A 19,864-nucleotide genomic window follows, 5' to 3' on the forward strand; every position below is an offset into this window, starting at 1 on the left:
GCGGGTGGGCGGGCGACGTGTCTCCCGGGGGAGGAGTCTGGCGGCAGTTGGGCCGCAGGAGCACGTGGCGGTGTCCCGGTGTCCCGGTGTCCCAGTGTCCGCAGAGGACGCGGGTTTCCACGAAGGCAGAGGAGGCGGCGGCGGCCCCAGCCTTCCTGGGCGGGAGGCGAAGGCAAGACCCCTGCCTGGGTTCCGGCTGCAGGAGGACCACGCCCCCGCCCCGCCTCGCCCTAGGGGCCCAGGGACTTAGGAGCTGCCGGCCACACCGGGTCCCGACCAGCGGACAGACAGCCTACACGTGCATGATTAAATCATGCACTGGGCCTCTATATATATTATACACATATATATATTAGAGGCCTGATGCATGAATTCGTGCATGGGTGGGGTCCCTTGGCTTGGCCGGTGATTGGGGCCAATTGGGGCAGTCTTCCCCAGTTCCCATTAGGGCTGATTGGGGCCAGCTGGCCGTGGGAGGTTGGCTGTGGGAGCGCACTGATCACCAGGGGGCAGGCAGCTCCTGTGTTGAGCATCTGCCCCCTGGTGATCAGTGCGCATCATAGCTACCAGCCGGTCATCCGGTTGTCTGGTTGTAATGGTCGCTTAGGCTTTTATTATATAGATAGGTAATCTGGATCTGTTGCTTGAGATTTTGACTTTGTAGGTCATGTTCTGTCCTCATGTCTAATGCACAGCTATGATTGAGAAGCCATAAATTATTCTTGATTTCTACTACTTATGGCATTTTTAAGCTGTAAGAAAAAAAAACTTGGTCATTACTCTCAAATTTTAATATGCATACAAATCATCTATTCATTACAGTAGGGTAGGCCTAGGGCTCTGCATTTTTAAGATGTTCAAGGTCATACAGATGCTGTAGGCTCTCAGCACAAACTTAGAGTAGTAAAGAACTAGCTCATGATCTGCTCTTTGGAAAACAGGACCATCCATGATGGTAATTATGATAATGCTGGTACCCACTGTCTAATCCGCAAAACCCTCACATTCTTCCCCCTTTCTATTTTATAACAACAGAAAAAATTACAGCTTGGTAAATAATTTCCCTTTTCTTTCTTTACATGACTAAATATATATTACCAGAACTGAAAACTATTTTGCAGTATAGAAAGGATTTTGCAACCACGGTTCACCTCCTTAATGGAATTCTAGAAGTTAATGTTCTGACTGATAAAAAAGTCAGTCTTGTGGGGCAATGTATGGAAGCAATGAGAAGTTAAAGGAAATGAGCAAGGATATCTATGTGGATATCCAGATACAATTATGTCTACATAATTATAATTATCACTAGAGGCCCGGTACACGAAATTCGTGCACAGGGGTGGGGTGGGGTGGGGGGGGGCTGTCCCTCAGCCCAGCCTGCACCCTCTCCAATCTGGGACCCACCTGCTGGCTCCCAACTGCTTGCCTGCCTGCCTTCCTGATTGCCCCTAACCGCTTCTGCCTGCCAGCCTGATCACCCCATAAACACCTGCCAGCCTGATTGATGCCTAACTGCTCCCCTGCCAGCCTGTTTGCCCCTAACTGCCCTCCCCTGCAGGCCTGGCCACCCCTAACTGCCCTCCCCTGCAGGCCTGGTCACCCTTAACTGCCCTCCCCTGCAGGCCTGGTCCCCCACAACTGCTCTCCCCTGCAGGCCTGGGTCCCCCCCAACTGCCCTTCCCTGCAGGCCCGGTCACCCCCAACTTCCCTCCTCTGCTGGCCTGGTCAACTCTAACTGCCCTTCCCTGCAGGTTTGATCACCCCCAACTGCCATCCCTTACAGGCCTAGTCCCTCCCAAATGCCCTCCCCTGCTGGCCATCTTGTGGTGGCTATCTTGTGTCCACATGGGGGCAGGATCTTTGACCATATGGGGTCAGCGATCTTGTGTGTTGGAGTGATGGTCAATTTGCATATTACTCTTTTATTAGATAGGATAGAGCAGTGCTCGGCAAACTGCAGCTCGTGAGCCACATGTGGCTCTTTGACCCCTTGAGTTTGTGGTTCACGAGCCATGGTTTGTTGACCACTGATTTAGGACAATGATTTGGGTGATACCTTAGAGCAGTGGTCGGCAAACCATGGCTCGCAAGCCACAAACTCAAGGGGCCAAAGAGCCGCATGTGGCTCGCGAGCCGCAGTTTGCTGACCACTGGGATAGAGGCCTGGAGCATGGGTGGGGTCCAGCTGGTTTGCCCTGAAGGGTGTCCTGGATCAGGGTGGGGGTTCCCTTGGGGTGTGGAATGGTCTGGGCAAGGGGCCTGTGGTGGTTTGCAGGCCAGCCATGCCCCCTGGCAACCCAAGCAGAGGCACTGGTATCTGGGATTTATTTATCTTCTACAATTGAAACTTTGTAGCCTGGAGTAGAGGCCGAGGCCAGCCAGGGTTTGCGGAAAGCGTGGCTTCCTCCATCGCCGGGGAAACCCAAGCGTCCTTTCTGCTCACTCTGTGGCCACAGCCATCATGGTTAGGTTAATTTGCATACTCACACCTGATTGGCTGATGGGCGTGGCTGGTGGGCGTGACTTATGGGTGTAGCAGAGATATGGTTAATTTGCATATTACTCTTTTATTAGATAGGATTGCCTGCTAAGGGGTCTTGTTATGCAGACCTTTTTAGAGCATTAAATTAAAATGGGTTTGAAAAGCTCTTGGAGTAGAGAACACACAATACAATATATGGATGATGTATTATAGAATTATACATCTAAAATCTAAATAATTTTATTAATCCATGTCACCCCAACAAATTCAATTTTTAAAAAATCCTGAATACATAGCAAATCCTCAATAATTAGCAGTGATTGCCCTCATTATTACTGGTGATGGTTAGTGTTATCTTGCGTGATGGCAATGCTTTTCTATATAATAAAAGTCTAAGCAACCGTTACGGTGGAACGACCAGAATGATCAGTCGCTATGATGTGCACTGACCACCAGAAGGAAGATGCTCAATGCAGGATCTGCCCCCTGGTGGTCAGTGCACTCCCACAGAGGGAGCGCTGCTCAGCCAGTAGCAGGGCTCACGGCTGGCAAGCACAGTGGTGGTGGCGGGAGCCTCTCCCACCTCTGTGGCAGCACTAGGGAGCAGTGAGCTGAGTGGGGAGAAGCCTGCCACTAAGGAGCAGCAAGCCGAGTGGTAAGGAGTGAGCAGGTGGGTGATAAGGAGCGAAGGATCCCAGATTGCAAGAGGGATGTCCGACTGCCGGCTTAGGCCCAACCCCCGGGGTATCAGGCCTAAGCTGGCAGGTGGACATCCCCTGAGGGGTCCTGGACTGCGAGAGGGTGCAGGACGGGCTGAGAGACCCCCACCCCAGTGCACAAATTCATGCACCGGGCCTCTAGTTTTTCATAAGATTCTTTTAAGAGAACTTTCTCAGTGTTGGTTACAGTATAAGAAAAAAGAATACTGAAGAGAGAATTTTGAGAATCAACATCTTTAAGGGATAGGATTCAATGAAATATTATGAAAAAATTTTTAAGCAAAAATACCCTTTTTGTTATGTAAACACTGAAAATAAATATTTTCCTGTTCATTGATAACACTCTGTCATTTCATTAATCCTAGCAAAGTCTCTCTAAATGTACTGATGTGTGGATTCCATTTTCAAATATCTCATTAATTCCTCTCTATGGATTAAATGCTCATGTTCACTAGTGAAAACCTGATTCCAACTGACAGATGTAATTTGGATGTAATGGATTATAACTCTTCTTCATTGTCATGTAAACTGCTTAAACTAATGTACCAATCTACTCTCCTTACAGTTCAGAAAGAGTTAAAAAAACAAAAAGAACAAGAACAAACACTAAAGTCCACATGTAAAAAGGCAATCGACTTTTAGTTGCAATGTCCAAATGCTTTAAGGCAATCTGTGAACCATTTTGTTTGTAGGAAGTCAGAGCGTATGTGAGCTTATCTGTGACTAACAACCAGGCATATAGTGGAGGGAATACAACTTGGGAGAGCATCATGAAGGATACCTTAAGTATAGATAGAACAGTCATTTGTGATTGGACCTCATTCTGTTGAGGTGAGACATTTGTTCAGACTTAAGGCTGTGAAACAAAAGGCTATGAAGTGGGGGGAAAAAAATCCATCTTTTATATTTTCCTTAGGCAGGAGTCTTCTTCCCCATCATCACTTCTCCGCTCCAGATTGAATTTTTCAGTTTTTTGTAGCTTAAGCCAAGCAAATTCTTTTTTTTTTTTTTTTTTTTTTTTTGGAGATGGACTTATCCTAACATCACAAACAATACATCTAAAATTTGGATATATAATTAAAAGCAACAACAAACAAATGAAAAAAATGTGGTATTTAATCAATATATATTTGCATTTCTATGATTCCATAGTTAAAGTTCCCTTCTCAGTTTAGTTGGAATTTAAAGTATACTTTGGGTTCAAATGCCTTTACCTTTAAAGCTATGTGATGAAATTTGCAGTTATGCCAATGGAAGGCCTGCCCCATGTTGTGTGTGACTTCCCTCAAAATAGGAAAGAATATTGACAAGGCAAAGTAAGTTTAGCATAGTAGACTTATTGCTGTAAGAGAGAGTGCCAACTTAAGGATTCTTGGTAGCTTCCCAGAAGGAGAAAAATGAGGGAGGATATTTACAAGATCAAAAGCCTGGGTTGGTAATTTTGAATTGGGTCTTGGGAAGTGAAGAACTAGTTAGGATTGGGCAGTTTTTGGCATGAAAACTGGTCAGCAGGGCCAGTTAGTGAGCCAAATGTTAGACTTTGTTAGTAAGTCATCTATTTTACCTAGTGTATAGTCTTATCTTTCAGAGTCAAAATACAAATATTTGATTTTTTTTACTCTTTCGAACAGGAACTGGGGAATGTGATTATTTCAATTCACAAACTTGATGGAGAAATAATATGTATTATTTTCCTATTCCTGCCATAACAAATTACCACAATCTTAGTGGCTTAAAACAATACAGCTTTATTATTTCACAATTATTTAGGTAAGAATTCCAGCATGGGTCTCTCTGGGCTCAATACAAGGTGTTGATAGGGCCACAGTCCTATCTGGAGACTCTCTAAGGAAAACCCTTTTTCTTTCCTGCTTTTATTTTTTAAGGGAAAGGGGTTTTGGTGTTTTAATATATATATATATATATATATATATATATATATATATATGTATATATACATATATATATATGTATATATACATATATATACACATATATGTGTATATATACATATGCATGTGTGTGTGTGTGTGTGTATGTATATGTATGTGTGTATATATATATATATATATATATATATATATATATATATATTGATTTCACAGGGGAAAGGAGAGGGAGAGATAGATAGAATTCAGTGATGAGAGAGAATCATTGATTGGGCTGCCTCATGCATGCCCCACACTAGGGATCAAGCCTGCAACCGGGTATATACCCTGGCCAGGAATCTAACCATGACATCCTGGTTCATAAGTTGGCGTCAACCACTGAGCCATGCTGGCTGGGCTTCCTTTCCACCTTTTAAAGGTTGCCCACACCTCTTATCTAATGGCCCCTTTCTTTCATCTTTAAGTCAATAAAGTTGTATCCTCTGACCCTTTTCTCAAAGTTGCATCTCCATTTCCTACTTTTAAGAACCTCTATTGGGTCCACTCTGATAATCCATTTCTCTCATTGCAGAGCACATCTACAAAGTCTCCTTTCCAGTCCCTTTTCCCCTGTAAGATAAGACATAGACAGGTTCTGGGGATTAGGATGAAGACATCTTTTGGGGAGAGGTAGTGTCATTATTTGACCTACCACTTGGGAGATGGAATCCACATAAACTGGAAAAAACACACACAACAAAACCTGATCTTCTTGCAGCCTTTGGCTACCAAAATGACCTCATGGTGCAGATCATTCTTTGGTTTTATTAATCAGTTAGCATTTATGTTAATAAAAGAAAGGAATTGTATGTCTTCTACTTCTTGGTATAAAGATGGATGTCAGAGGTATCTATTTGATAACATTCATACTTTGTTTTCTTTAAAAATATTTTCTGTGTGTTTTTTTTAAAGGAAACTACTATGTTCTTTGTATGCTAGTTAGCCCCAAGAGGACATGGGATACCTACTTCTGATGATTATGCAAATATAACTAAATGTCTGAATACCTATTCCTACTTGTTATTTTCTGTAATGTAATGACTCCCTTGACACAATTCTCTTTCAAATTATCTTTGATGAGAAATGACTTGCATTTTGCTTTTTATATCACACTGTCATATAGATCATTCTCAGTAATGCTTTACATAAATTAGGAATACACCTTTCTTTCAGGCTTTCTGCAAATGGTACTCAACAGTATAGTCTTGAATAATTTGAAAAGCACCAATGACATGCACAGATTCCAGGGTCCTACCTTAATTACTGAAAACAAAAAGCAGCTCTGACAGGGGCCATTCTCTCCTTCTCCTCTTTTCATTATCACACAGCCTTTCAGCCAGGAAAGTGTTCTCACTAAGACCTCAAATCACCTTAAGACAATATTGCAGCTCCTATGTGAAGTATGGTATTTTTTGTTTGTTTGCTTTTTACAAATAGGATTTTGTATTTGTCATCATTCAATGCCTGGATTTTGAACATATTCTGGACTGGGGCTTATATCCATCAGCCCGGTCAACTTTAGCAACTGTCTCATCCTCAGTGGCTTTTTCAGAATTGTGACCTTCACCTTGAAGCTACATGAGTTCTCCCAATTCAAACTTGAGCTTCTTCAGTATTTTGACTTTTCTAACAAAGACATCTTGGAGTGGATAAATAGATTGGCAAGCCTTTTCTATGTCTCTTCCATTGCAATCTGGAATCAATTTATTGACCACTTCTTTCAAGTCATTTGTCTCCACCTCTTGGATCATTATTTCCATCATCTTTTAATGGATTTGGCAGACCTGCTGATGCTGAGCAGAAGAGGTCTTCTGAATCTGTGTGTTGAATTTTTTAGCAAAAAAACACAGACTAGATGAAGCAAATAACCATCAGTAGTCTTTGACATCAACATGGCTTCAATCATGGTCTGCCATTTTTTTTACCATTGAGCACATTTTATCACAGGTAAGACCCTTGCCATGAAAATTAGGCAATTTTTACTTTGAACATCCTGAGTAATTAGCTTGAATTTTCTAAATGCAATTTCATCATTCTGCAGTTCAGCTAGGCTCACTTCAAAACACGACCCTGGAGACCTTCAGATGCAATTTTGTTTCCTTGAGTTCTTGCGACCAGTATTTTTCCAATAGTTCTTATATTGAACATAAGCTGGTGCTTTCACATCACCAATCTTTCTTAGAAAATAGACCAATCAGATCCCTTTCTGTCACTCTTTGTAAGGTGCTTGTTCTTGCCAACCTCCATGGTGCTGTTCAGAGAGCCAAAAGGCCTAGGTGATGTATGTTTTACAGAAAGGAGAAAGAACTTGCTTTGTAAGTGTCAAGAAGGCCTTTTTCTGGGGTAGTTTATAGTTATATTGGATAACTCCCTATAGACTTAAACCAAGATAATGTCAGTTTTAAACTGGTGTGGCTGAAATAAAAAAAATTAAAAAATGTATACCTGGTATAAAAAAATATGTTTTGTCCCTTTTCTTCCCTTTCTTCCTCCCATTCTTCCTCTACCTTATCTTTCCTATTTTATTCTCTCTCTCTCTCTCTCTCTCTCTCTCTCTCTCTCTCTCTCTCTCTCTCTCTCTCTCTTCTCTCTTTCTCTCTCTCTCTTTCTCTTCAGTCCCAGGAGTCTAAATGACACCTATTTTTAGCAAACCACTTGACCATTCTGTCATGGAAACAACAAGGTTTGTGTAACAGAAGTACTTCTTCCCAAGCCGAGGAAAATTAAATGCATAAAAACATTTCCTATATATTCTTTACATGATGAAAAATGGGAAATTACCTAAATGCCCATGGAATAGAGTACAGTTAAATAATGTATGAAAGCGATGCAGCTAGTGAATATATGCTGATGTGGAAAGTTGCAGAGCAGTAGAATCCAATTTGTGGTACATTTATAATGTTGATTTGTCAGGGAACTAGTTACAAGGTATGAAAATACAAAGTTTGTACTTTCATGATGTGCACTTTTGTGTATGTACATTTTATTTTAAATAGTATTCTAAAACTATGCATTATATTTATGCCTAGAAGAATGTGGAAGGATATATTTAAAAAAATTAATAACAATAGGATTCGGGTAGTGTTGGGGCTTTTACTTCCTATTTTATGTACATGTGGATAATTTGAAATTTATGATAACCATTTATTTTTACTGTCTAAAGAAAGAAATACAAATTAAGGAGACTGCTGAATTTATGCTATATAACATAGCTCAATAGATCTGTTTAAACCGCACACAAAAATACAAACTACAAAATATTATTACAAATAATGGGTCAAACTATTGCCAGCTTCTATGTCATTGAAGTAGCATGAGCATTAAGGAAATAGGGGAAGAGTTTCTATGTAAATATGAAGAGCTATTATTTTGTTTAATGCAAGAAATCTTGTCATTATAATTGTCACATTAGTAATGAGAAAGGCACAAGGGACAATCTTTAGATCAAGGGTAATATAAATTGAATTTTTACCCTTTTGTATCTCCAGAATCTAGCAGACAACCTGGTCTTTGTCACCTGATATGTGTGTGGGATGAATAGATGAAGGGAAGAATGGGAATACCTCAGCCTACTTCAGCTTTCTTTGGCCGATATTAATTTGTTTTCCCTTTAATGTGCTTTCAGTATTTATGTTTATAAAAAATAACCATAGGACTATTCTTCCTTCTTCATGGAACTAATCAGAAAATACATGGATAATATGTAATGAGGGCTTTGGAAATCTCAGGTCAGAAGGGAGACCTTTTTTTTTTTTTTTTTTTTTTTGCAAAACAGTGGTGGTCCAATGTTAAAATCTTAAACAAACAAACAAAAAACACCACCAAGAACTATTTTTATTTTTTTCCTGCTAATCTCTAGCATTATACCTTGAATATTTAGATAGTTACTAATACTATTTAGTTATGAAATGAAGAAGAGATAAATATTGTTTTTCCCTAATGATGTGGCTATCAAAAATAGAGGACTTTACCACATAAAGTATTTGCAAATCTGATAGCATAAGAGACAACACTCATTTGAGCAGCCTTTTCAGAATCATTTAAAAGAAAAAAAGAGAAAGCTAGCCAGAAGAGATTGTGAGGTGGAGCCCATGTCTTAATATAATCATCCTTAAGTGTATTTGGCTTCTCTTGCCTATGCTGCTAGAATTGTTATTTTGCATGGAAAGATTTTCTCTGAAGTACTTATTTTTAGATTTAATACTAGAGAGTAAATCATTTCAAATTCTTGGAGAGGTCATGAGCAATCCACATACTATCCCCAAAACTGCTCAAAATGTCGATTTCTGTGTGTGGTGGTGGTTCCCTTCCATCCAGATAGGGCGGCAATGGCTCACTCTATAGTATTTTCACACGATGAGAAAGCACCTCTTATTAAGGAGAAAATCCTCAGGCACTTCCTCAGCCTCTGACATTATTTTCCTCAGAGGTCAGCATGTCCCCCTCTCACCCTTCTGTCACACTCCCCAGAGCTTTCTGTGTGGCCCGCAGCTACAGAATTTAAACTTGATTCTTCAGCACAGTGGAGAGCCAGGCACTGGAACACTGGGAAGTTTAACCTGAATGTCAAGAAAATATTGTTGCCAGTCATTTCCTTTCTTGGTGTGGTGACTTCATCTCCCTGGGGACAGGAAGGTAAAAGCCCGAGAGCCGGGGCCATGCAACCATGAGTTGGGAGAGCACTTAGAACTGGGTATTTGTTAGACTCAGTAGCCCCTGAAGTCGTATCCCTGAAGTGTTTCCCCTGCATTGTCCACTCTCTCTTCTCTGATCTCCTGTCCTAGTTTATTCTATTTCAGTCTGAAATCTACATGTTGGCATTGGTCATCGTGTCAAGACCATCCTCAGATTTGATGGTTCACTTGGAGGCGTCCCGTTTGTACTCATGGCTACAATATATCACAGGGAGAAAGTGTGTCATCCAAGGGAAACTAGGTACAATTGTCACCGGCTCTTGTCCAAAACAGTCACATAGGAGCCACTTAATCTCCAGAAACTATTCATGACAACACATGAGGTGTTGTCAATCGGGGAAGTTCATTAGAGACTCGGTGCCCAGGATTTTTATTGGGGGCTGATAGAGTAGACACTCTCTATCTATGTGGCATGAACCAAAATTCCTGACCCCCATAGGAAAGCAGGTGTTCCACATAAACTGTGTTGTCACATAAACAGTTTCATCACAGCGTGTCATTTTTATCAGTTCTGGGACTAGCAGAAACTGTCTTGAAATCCCAGTTTCCAGAGGCTAGTGATGGCCAACGCTGTAAACAGACCTTTTAAAGGCTAGAAATCTGGCCTGCCATGTTAGCCTTGTTTTTCACAATTTGTAAAGTAATTTACAATCTTCTCAACTTGTTTTCTAGAGATGTTGAAACGTTATATACTGCAGGAACTACTTGAAAACTCTGATGTACCTAACATATTGCTAAACGCTTAGTAGGTGCTTTTCTTCCCTGCTCCCTCACGCCAACACACAACCCCCTGCCAAGTTATATATCCTCTCCATCTAAAATATATCTGGAGTCCACGCAGTTTTTTTTTTTTCTCTCCCCTGCGACATCCTGGTTCAAGCCACTTGCAGCTCTAGATGGGAAAGCTCCCGTAGCCTCCAAACCAGCTTCTCCATTCAACATTTGCCCTCTGTTAATCCATATGCCACAAAGCAGCTTGAGACTGTTTCTTAAAACTTAAAACTGGATAACATTATCCTTTAAATTCTTCTAAGACTTCACATGTTGCTTAAGATGAACCCCAAAATACCTAATATGACATCAGCTCATCCGGACCCTCCAACCCCATCTAGGACCACTTGCTCTGTTATTTCACAGCTTCACTGGCCGTCTTCCATTTTTTCAAACTCACCAAGCTCTCCCCATCCTCAGGCGCTGAACAAGCTCCTTCATATACCAGGAGCACTAGTGTTTCTTGGTTCTTGTTGGGCTAACACGTACTAATTGTCTAGAGCTGTGGTCGGCAAACTGCGGCTCGTGAGCCACATGTGGCTCTTTGGCCCCTTGAGTGTGGCTCTTCCACAAAATACCACGGCCTGGGCAAGTCTATTTTGAAGTGGCATTAGAAGAAGTTAAAGTTTTAAAAATTTGGCTCTCAAAGAAATTTCAATCGTTGTACTGTTGATATTTGGCTCTGTTGACTAATGAGTTTGCCGACCACTGACTTAGAGCCTAAAAGAGGGTGTTGTTTGTAATAATCCCAGCTCAGCAGGTGTGACCTTGTAAATGGCATCACCTTGCTCATGGGCCTCTCCCTTGCAGAGCTGTTTCTTGACCCCTCCTTCTAAATGGGTTCACGGTGTCTCTGTAACAACTTGCCATTTTCCTTCAGACCACTATGTCATAATCGTTAATTATATACTAACTAGAGGCCCAATGCATGAAATTCATACGAGAGTAGGCCTTCCTTCCCCGGCTGCCGGCACTGGCTTCCCTCTGGCACCCGGGACCTGGGCTTTCCTCGCAGCCCCGGCTTCTTCTTCCCGAAGGTCATCCGGTCTAATTAGCATATTATGCTTTTATTATTATAGATTTACGTGGCTATTTGTTTAACATCTTCTACCCTCACTCTGCTGTGAAGTTTTGCAAGATCATGGGCAGTGTAGCCAGCATACAGATCTGCCAGGTAATATTTCATTAGTTCCTAAATTCATCGGTAGATGATAGCAGTGCTTCCTAACAGGCATTTTTTGATCAGTCTCCATTCAACTTGCTTTATTCCCCCCCCCCTCACCCCTCCCCATCCACCACCACTGAAGTGGGAGCTCTTCATTAAATTCTTGGGTTTATCTTTCAGTGGCTGACCTACAGAATGTATAAAGAATTAATTTGATGATGTGTTGGAATGTTACCCCTCTGCAAAAGTTCTCAGGCATACCGGTTTGCTGGTGATTTGTGTGCATTTTAGATTAAATGGACATGCTCCAAATTTTATTTGAGTACTTGAAAAAATAATGGTACTATTCAATAAAAAAAATCTCTTTATATCAATTAATTTATCTTATCCTTGTAGGTATGAATTTGCTCTCATTTCCTGGAAGTGGTCAAGCACAAAATTGGTTTCTATGAACAAAGCAATATACTGAGAATGCTAGGAAGACCCTCTGGCATTTCCCCACCGTTTGGCTGGTGATGCAGACAGTACTGCCTTTTTTCTTCTTCAAAGGCCCAAACAAGTCAAAGAGGTCTACAGGTTTAGGAGAGAATTTAAAATTCATCTCAGCTGCTGTCATCCTGCTGTTCTGAGACCATATTCTCAGCGAGTCAGAGCTTTTATTTTGTTTCAGACTCAACCCAAAGTGAAGGGTTTGCATATCAATTTTCCACTCTCTTTGTGAATTTGTTTATACGCCGATTTCTACATCTCGGCATCACAAATTTGCAGGCATACATATGTCAGAAGCCTGTGTACTTAACATCTCTGTCTCTTTAAGAGGTAAGAAAAAATTGAGAGTTGGAATTTAGGACCGCTTTAATGATGCCATATAGGTTTTTCACTGATCTTAATTCAATACAACAAGTTAAATTTTGATTCTGAGAGCTGGCTGTGGACACAGTTGGTTGCCTACGCTCTAGGGTTCCTCTTTGCCAGCACTGCTATTCTTGACTGTATGGCTCAAAGATACAACACTCACTTCTTCTGAAGCCCCAGCAGCCAGGGGATGGGCATATGGCACAATGGTACCTGCGAGGACATTTGACAACTGGGTCTGAGCACAGTCAGCTCGGGAACTCCTGGAAATGGTTCCCTGATGATAAAAACAGCTGTGTGTGGAGAAACTGCTTTTGGGTCAAGTTAATAAGGATGTGATGCCTTGAGCAATGGCAGCTCTCTTTCAACCATGAAAAGCCAAGCCTGAGAATGGCCACGTGGCAAGAAGGAAATTACAATTACAGACATTTACAACCCTTCCCTATTCAGTTCAACTGTTAAGGAAAGGTAGGAGAAGTGGGATTAGAAAAACTGCAATTGCCACTGTTGCCCTTACTTCAGAGTTATTTGTCTTACTGAGCCATGTGTGGCATACATAGTGCGGGCCATAAAGGATATACAGCTGATAGATATTGCTTGCTTATTAGCATAGAAGAATCCCCGGAAAGTAGTCAGTCTCACTAACATCTTGATATGAATGTATTAATCCAACCTACACCCATAATATTTCTTAGAATTGCCAGAAATGAACACTAGGATTATATAATTTTAGGAATGCCAGCCCAGACTAGCTATGCCCTTCTTATAAAAGAAGGTGAAATATTCATAATTTAAAATGAATAGTCCACTTAACCAACCATAAGTACTGCTAAAAAATGAGGAAAATACATTGAGGGAGAAATAGTAGACGAGCAAGGTGGTTCTGAAGTAGAAAGACACCTCATTCTGCTTGTATAGCTCCCGTTTAAGCCTTGTTACCATCAAGGGTTTTCTTAAGAAAAACTGCAAGAGGGGAAGAGACATTGCTTGTTCCAACCTCATAGCTGTCTTTACCTAACCTGACAGGTGGTGTGGCAGAAATTGGACTAGAACACAGAGGTGACTTGCTAAATCTCTGTGGGCTAAAACCATCACCTGAGTTCACAGTCTAGAACAAAAAGAAAATATGTCTAATGTTATGAACCTTCTAAAATACTGCCTCGGATGAAGATATACAGCAAAGATCCTTTTAGAAGCCTTCATAAGGAACCAGCAAAGTGAGCATTATCTGTGCAAATGCTGTGATCCTTTATGCTTACTTTCCACTGCTGGACTCGTAGTGAAAGGCGAGGAATACTGATCTTAATTTTGCCTCGTAAATAATGGATGAAACCTGGAAAGCTTTTGCTCACTTGCTTACCCATGCACTCTCTGATCAGTCTTTGCATGATTGCTTTTCTGCTCTGTTACTCTTGCTCCAGGTAGGGCATTGAAAGGCTCCACATTTCTGAATATTACAATCTAACCTGCAAGGAGTTTGGTCTGCTGATGATATCTTCAGTGTCCACAGGAAACTGGTTCTTTATCGGATGCGACCTAGGAATCTGCAATGTATGCAAACTGTATAGTCTCAGGAGACTCTAGGAGATTGAATTCCTTGGGCCATCCACCAACTTGATGAGCATGTTAGCTGTCTGACCATGGCTTCTCCTCTTGAACTTCAGATGGCGGAGGTTAGGATTCTCTATTAGGAGCCTAATTACCAATTGTTTCTCACTAATTCTTACTCTTCAGACTACCTTTATTGTCCTTACCTCTTCTTCTGTATTAGAGAGAGATTGAAAACTAGGAGCCTTAAGGCATTATGGACAGTTTAATACCCCTTAAATTATTCTATCCTCTATTAAGTTCAATTTAAGGTTTCTCCATATTTGTAGCCCCTTGGATTCCATTGGTCTACTGTCCACTTCCAGTGCTATCTTGGAAACCACTCATTGTGAACATTCATTTTGCTTCCTAGACCCATTCTTTCCTTCTAGTGTTATAGTCACATGCTGCTAGGTCATCACGAGACAGGTGTTATCAGGTCCTGGGAGTCAGGGAATACATGAGTTAGCATTAGCTCCTTTTTCCTGTTTCTGCTTTCTGTCACCTGTATTTATTAATCGGGCCTGGCCATCACATGACACAGTGTAAATCACAGAAGTGAAAGCGTAAGCCATTTGTAATGCTTTCACTTTTTGCTAAAGCTTGTTGGTCAGCGGTCCCCTGTCACGGTGTCACATTTATAAAAGCTGCATTCAGGGCACCTCCTCAGGGAAGATGCTGTGTGTTCACGCCTGGATATTGCTGCTTGCTCTGGACAGACAGCTGGAGGAGGAAAACTCTGTATGTAGCGTACTGTGTCCTCTGTCCTCCTCACCATTCCTAGTGCCATCATATTGCACCTACTGTGTGGACGACAGTGAACTAGGCACTGGGACATGGAGAGTCTTGAGAGGTACTTGAAGTAGAAAAACATGTAAACACCTCAGTGTCTTAAATTCACCTACAATAAGAAAATTATGTTGCTGATATGGAGGATTATTTCAGAAAGGATCATCATCACTATCTTCTTCAACTGTCCTCTGAATGACTAGACCAAACTAAATCCAGACGGTCACAGCTGGCTGGGCAGAGTGCCCCTGTCCCTGCTCTGTGCTCCCCTGGCCATCTTCCCTCCATTCCCTCCTCTGCTTTTCTCTCCCTTCCTCCCACCAGATCTTATCTCAGGCCAGCTCTCCAGCTGGCTTGTGTAGAGATTAGCGTGTGGGTGTTGACATGTGCTCTTTACACTTGTTCTGCTAGCCTGTGGTCCTGCAGATGGTGTTCCCTTCTCCAACCTCACCTCCCTGTGGGCCCGAGAGAGCCTGCTAGAGGACATGAAGTCCCTATAGCCTCTCTGATATTAAAAAAAATATAATAATTCTGATAGATGATAACTTCTGGTCGGTCTATTAGAAAACACGAGAGTATGTGGAAATGGTGGGAGAGGGTTTGTCCAGCAGGTTTAGATATTTGTGGAGGAATGGGCTTCTAAATGGTTTGGGAAGAGGCCAAGAGAGCTGTTCAAGATTGAGTCCCATATGTGAGATACCTACTACTATCCCAACAACCAGCAGCAGGTTTGAGGGTGAAGAGAAGAAATAGATACCGTTATAATAGATGTGGAGTTCTGCTGTGCTTGAACTTGGAAGAAGACAGGTTCAAATGTTTTCGCTACTTTTGCTCCTCTAAGTATGACCTGAGACCAGCAGAGTTGACATCACCTGGGAGAGTCTTAGAAACGCAGACTCTTAGGCCCCATACCCAGGATTAGAATCTCTATTTCAACAAGATTTCTCAAATCGAGGATTCTTAAGCATATTGCAGTTTGATAAACATTGGTGTATACAGTAAGTCCTCACTTAATGTCATCAACAGGTTCTGCAACTTTAAGCAAAACAACATGTGTAATGAAACCAATTTTACTGTAGGCTTCTTGATAAAAACAAGCATTCCTATGGCATCGCAACAAAGTTATAAGGAAACAGTGTTGAACAACATGACCTCATTCCAAGACAGACTGTACTAGCAGCTGCTGAAATAACTCCATATATTAAGCTCCTGGTATTTCAATATCCTTATCTACAAAAGGAGGATTTTATATTCTATACTATTTTTGTAAATATTTAAAAATAATATATTTTAAAGCACGTATTCAAACAAAACTTTTTAAAAAACAATATTTAAGCAGAGAGCTATTGAAACCAGAACTTGAGAGACTTCCTACAAGGAATCTCATTTTCAACACCAGCAGCAATTTTAACTCAAGTAATAATAGCTGCTTTCACCCAGATGATGGAAAAAGGAGGAGCAATTAGAAGCCCAGGTCAGGAGTGAGGGGGTGGTGTTTATGATAGAAACCAGGTCGTACATGATAAGAGTATATTGCTTCCCAATGAAAATGAACCTTATACCCTACTTAATATGTTGCATTGTTCTGAAATTCTAGACATCCAGTAGACAAAATCTCACAGATGGAGATTCAAGCTGAACCTGTGGTTCACGTTGTGTTGGATTTGACCAACTGGCTTTAAATTGCATAGAAAGCTGACCTGCTGATGGAAATATGTACTTGATGATAATTGGAAATACTTAACCAATGCTAGATGTTAAAAAAAAAACATCTTGCAAATTCTTTATTTCCATAAAGGTGCCTGTTTATTTGGTAATGAAGGTCTCCTTAATGTTAAACTGTTCCTAGGAGTTGACATTCTATTCACAACTTTTTTTTATAACTTCTGAAATCACATTATCTCAGTTGATTTATTTTCTAATTTTCAACTTCATTTCTATTTACAACTCTGACCAGCTTTTAGCACTTCTTTCCTGTAAGAAAATATTATTACATGTGATGATATATTTCGTTTTGTTGTGCTAAACTGGAGTATGTAAAAATAATACCTACATGAATATTATTTGCTGAATTTAGAATCCTGATGTATGTAACTTGAACTGTTAGCCATATTCTAAGTTTGCAGATCTGAATGGACTGAAAGGGAGGGAAATGTAAAGTTACATATTTCTGAGCATTCTATATTTATGAATATAACATTAGTCAAATTAATTGTGGAATACAGATAATTCATTGTGTTTGCTGAGATTTCACCTCTCCTTTCCTTTTTTAATATTTCAGACTTTTTGGTGAAATAGTATCTCAAATAGGATAGACAAGAAATAACAAATTGATCTTCCGATTATAATTTATCTTTTATTTCTTAAAAAACAACAACAACTGAATCTTCTCTAATTATATCAGTTGAATGTCATATCAAAAGATGACAATAGCCCTGGCCAGGTGGCTCAGTAGGTTGGAGCATCACAAAAAAAGTTGTGGGTTCCATTCCCAGTTAGGGTACCTAGGGGAGGCAACCCATCAATGTTTCTCTCTCTCTCCCCCACCCTCCCTCCCTCTCTAAAATCAATAAACATATCCTAGGGTGAGGATATTTTTTAAAGATGACAATAATTGGCAGAGCTTAAATATTTTTACATTGCCTACTGAGAATTATGACTAATACTGCTTTTCAAGGATGCCTTTACCATGATAAAATGTAGTAACCTTAAATTTACAAGAATGTGCTTTATTTCAGTCATATTGAGCTGGTCCTAAAAATATCTTTTGGTTTAAAAAAAGTTTTAAGAGTGAAGGACTGTATTAGCCTTGGCTTCATAAAATATTTCCCAGGGAGAATTTGCTACTGGGTAAGGTATGAGAAAGTCCAGGTGGGAAAAATATGAAGGAAGCGCTACATTTCTTTGAGGGGATTCCTCAGGACTTGAATATCATTTTAGAACTTGAAATAACCCTCTAGATTTAGGAAATTGAAGATTTTTAAAAAAATGTCCCACAGCTAGTTTGTGGCATTTACAATTATAGTTTCCTAGTATTCTAGTCTTGAATGTATTTCAGTTATTTTCATTGTACCACAAATTTACATACCTAGAATTTTAGGCATACACACATATATGGGTGGGAAAAAAGTAGGTTTATAGTTGTTTGTTTGGAAAGCAATACAATAATTAACAAATAATATAAGAATAAACTGTGTTTTGCATTCTCACACCTGTAAACCTATGTTTATCCCAGCCTGTAATATGGAATATACGGTGTATGTATATATGTGTGTATGAATTAACATGTATATATGTGCTGTGCATATATATACAAATAATATTTTTTAGCATAAACAGTTTTGATTGTGTGGACATAAGTTCATTTAAAAAAATAAATATCAAGGTGGTAGAATGATAGGTCTTATGGTAGATATATAATTAACAAAACTTCCAAACTACCTTTTAAACTCGCCGTATCATTTGCATTTGGCATTCTCACCAGCAGTGAATGAGATTGCCAGCTCCACCACATCCTTGCTGTTGTCATCTTTCGGTGTTTATTTTAATTTTAGCCTCCCAAAGGGTAGCAACAGATATCTCATTATGTTTATGTTTTTCTAATAACTCACGATGTTGAGAATATTTTAATCTGCTTATTTGACATAGGTATATCTTTGGTGATATGGCTGTTCAAATCTTTTGTCCATTTTTTAAATTTGGGTTTTGTTTTTACTTTTGAATTTTGAGAGTTTTATATGTATATTCTGAATGTGATTTTTTTGTGTGTTTTTTTTTCTTAACTTTTTAAAAAACCATTTCACCTAGTCTGTGGCTTTTCTTTTTTCTCTTAGCACTGTGCTTAGCTGAACAAAAGTTTTTAATTTTTACAAAGTCTGATTTATCCAGATTTTCTTTTATGATCATGCTTTTGATGTCAGAGCTAAACCCAGCATCACTGCATTGACTGCATTATGGTTTTTCACCTTTATTTTCTTCTAGAAATGTTCAAGTTTTATATTTTACATGTAGGTCTGTAATCCATCTTGAATTAGTTTTGATTTATGTGTTGAGGTTTATTTGTTTACTTACATAGAATATCCAATTGTTAAAGCATCATTTGTTGAACAACTATATTTTCTCCAATAATTTGCCTTTGTACTTTGTCAAAAATCAGTAGACTGTATTTCTTGGTTCTCTTGTGCTCCATTGGTCTGTATCTCCATCCTTCCACCAGTATTGCCTTCTCTCGATTACTATCATTTTATAGAAAGTCTTGAAACTAAGTCATCTTCATCCTCCAACTTTTTTCTTCTTTAGAAATATTGACTATTTAGTGCCTTTAGCTTTCCATAAAATTTGAGATTCAACATTCAATATCTACAAAAAATTTGTTGAGTCGCTAAATAAAAGTGGGGAGAATTGACATTTCAACAAGAATGAGTATTCTAATCCATGAGCATGTGTAACTCCCCATTTGTTTAGGTCTTGGATTCAGATTTTATTGGGGATTGTGCCCTATTTTGAGAAAATCTAACTCCCAAGAGCAAGTAGTACCTGATATATAGTAAGCATTTAACATATACTTATTGGATAAAGTATCAGCTTAGCAAAGATGCTGTTGATTTTGCCTTTTCTCCTTATGCACTTCAAGCAAGGGAAACCTTTAGGGTTAAACTACACAATTTTAAAAAAGACAGAAGCCTTTAGGAAGCTCACTGCAACTGAGCTCAGTTCCCAAAACAAAGTGTTGGTGGTACCATAGGGGTTTCTTCTACCTTTGAAAAGGGGAAGGTAGCAAGTGGCTTTGTAAGGCAGAATAAGAGTTGGTTTTTTCAGAAAGTTTCTCCCATCCCTGCCCTGCCACCACCGCAGATCTGAAAGCCATTAGGAAT

At 40.0% G+C, this 19,864-nt stretch overlaps 1 protein-coding gene and 1 pseudogene across 4 annotated transcripts in view; one reads left to right on the plus strand and one right to left on the minus strand.

Moving 5' to 3' along the window:
- UNC5D (unc-5 netrin receptor D) overlaps positions 1 to 19,864 on the plus strand; it is a gene marked incomplete at both ends in the record, with an annotated part of 503,620 nt that overhangs the window by 140,245 nt on the left and 343,511 nt on the right. The window lies entirely within an intron of this gene.
- LOC307104417 (small ribosomal subunit protein eS1-like) lies at positions 6,587 to 7,376 on the minus strand (annotated as a pseudogene). The gene has a single exon. The product of its transcript is annotated as a small ribosomal subunit protein eS1-like (transcript).

The sequence above is a fragment of the Cnephaeus nilssonii genome (assembly GCF_951640355.1).
Source record: "Cnephaeus nilssonii genome assembly, chromosome: 8".
Lineage (NCBI taxonomy): Eukaryota > Metazoa > Chordata > Mammalia > Chiroptera > Vespertilionidae > Cnephaeus > Cnephaeus nilssonii.